General features: G+C 51.3%; 1 long non-coding RNA gene across 1 annotated transcript in view; it reads left to right on the top strand.

The window, feature by feature from the left end:
- LOC106941147 (uncharacterized) overlaps nucleotides 1–1,609 on the top strand; it is a 6,142-nt gene extending 4,533 nt beyond the window's left edge. The window contains exon 2 of the long non-coding RNA XR_001423276.1: nucleotides 22–1,609. This is a non-coding gene — a long non-coding RNA (uncharacterized LOC106941147). The remainder of the gene's footprint in view (nucleotides 1–21) is intronic.
- The last annotated feature ends 396 nt before the right edge of the window (nucleotides 1,610–2,005 follow it).

Here is a 2,005-nt window from a genome sequence, read left to right as displayed (position 1 = left end):
CAGCTCCGACCCGCTGCTCAGGTGGACCCAGAGAGTGTGTTACTGTGTGTGTGTTACTGTGTGTGTATTAGTGTGTGTATTAGTGTGTGTGTGTGAGGGGGTTCTGCTCATCCCTCGTTCAGTCGGTCAGAGCAGCAGCTGAATCGATGACATCATCCATCCCCGCGGTGACAGATGATGCTGCGGAGGAGGAGGGGGTCGTTGCCGTGGTGATATCCCTGCCTGCGTGTGATTGGCCGAGGCTGGCGGTGATGTCACACATCTCCAAGCTGCTGTGCCGATCTTTGAACAGAGGCAGAGATGGAGGCAGGCGGACGGAGGGGCAGCTTCAGCGCCAATGAACGGAGAGATGCTGCCCGGTTCTGATCCGCAGCTCAACCACTCACCCTGCTGCCAGAACCAGAACCTGGAGGGGATGCCGTTCGGGTGTCAGAGCTGAATCTGTAGAGGGGAGGTCGTTTCACCTGAGGGCCGTCATGGAGTGGGAGCAGCGGGGCAGAACCCGCTCGGAACCGCTGCTGGGCCGAGACCAGATCCTGTGCTACATTAACATGCAGAGACCAGGTAGGGCCTGCGGAGGGCGCTCTGATGGGTTCTACTGGGCTCTGGACCGGGTGACGCAGCATCAGCTCTGCTGTCGTCATGGTAACCGGCTCATTTGGCTGATGTCATCGTTTATCAGGATTCCCCAAATAAACATTTCATCTGGTTTTACAGCTTAAAGAAGGAATCAAACTTTTCACTGTTGTTCCATAAAAAAGCCTTAAGACGCCCACTTCCTGTCTCACTTCCTGTCTCACTTCCTGTCCCACTTCCTCAAACTTGACCACGAAATCTGATTCTGGTGGAAAATGTCAGATTATTTTAAATATTGGTGAGTTTATCACTATGAAGCAGAAACGTTACAGTAACTGAAGCCGGAATATTTTCATGTTTTACATCTCAGAGCGACGGTTTGGTGACGAACAGAGCAGGACGGCTAGCATCCAGCTAGCATCTAGTTAGCGTCCAGCTAGCGTCTAGTTAGCGTCCAGCTAGCGTCTAGTTAGCGTCCAGCTAGCGTCTAGTTAGCGTCCAGCTAGCATCTAGTTAGCGTCCAGCTAGCGTCTAGTTAGCGTCCAGCTAGCTGTCCTCTTGGCATCAAACCGGCCTCATGTCAACATCTGATGACATCACTCTGTGTTTCCTGATTGATTTGCTCCAGACGTGTAGACAGAATGGCGACTTTGCGGCATTTTACAGTTTGCTCAGAATTGGCGTGAGATCTGGATGTTACCATGGTTACTAAGGATTCAGAAAGGAGGAAGTGCCTCTGGCTTTCTCCTCCAATCAGAGCTCAGATCTTCTTAATGTCCAGAAGAGACGATTTATCGGCTGGTTACCATGGTTACTACTCAGAATAACTTCTGTAAAGATCCGAGTGTCACTTCCTGTCTGAAACCAACAACCTGGTTGAATAAAACATTTGAATCCTGTTCTGTTCTGTGTGGACCAGTCAAAGTAAAACAGTTTTTAGTGATCCAGCGGGTCAGAACATCAGATGAACAGTTTCCTCTGGCTGTTTTTAGAGCAAATTTCTGTTTCAGAACGAGTCGTTCTAAAGGTCCCGGCAAAAAGAGTAAAAAAAAAAAACCCAGCATCCTGAAGACGAGTTTTATCTGCATGTTCCACTTCCTGCCGCATGATCTGAGGTTTTTATCTCTGACCGCTTGTCTTTCAGCAGAAAACTGACAAAACTAAACCGAAAGCAAAAGCTGCCTTTTCTGATTTCCAAGAACAAACCTGATAATGTGCTGAGCTGCAGGCGGTGAAACTCCCTGCAGGTCTGAGATTAACGGGAGGCGCTGCGGCGCGCCGTTAGCTTCCGGGAGGCGCTGCGACGCGTCGTTAGCTTCCCTGAGGCGCTGCGGCGCGCCGTTAGCTTCCGGGAGGCGCTGCGACGCGTCGTTAGCTTCCCTGAGGCGCTGCGACGCGTCGTTAGCTTCCCTGAGGCGCTGCGGCGCGC

The sequence above is a fragment of the Poecilia latipinna genome, unplaced genomic scaffold, assembly GCF_001443285.1.
Source record: "Poecilia latipinna isolate Pla-1442-1.1 unplaced genomic scaffold, P_latipinna-1.0 Scaffold3519, whole genome shotgun sequence".
Taxonomy (NCBI): domain Eukaryota; kingdom Metazoa; phylum Chordata; class Actinopteri; order Cyprinodontiformes; family Poeciliidae; genus Poecilia; species Poecilia latipinna.
The sequence above is the reverse complement of the archived record's forward strand: the minus strand, read 5'-3'. Positions and strand labels throughout refer to the sequence as shown.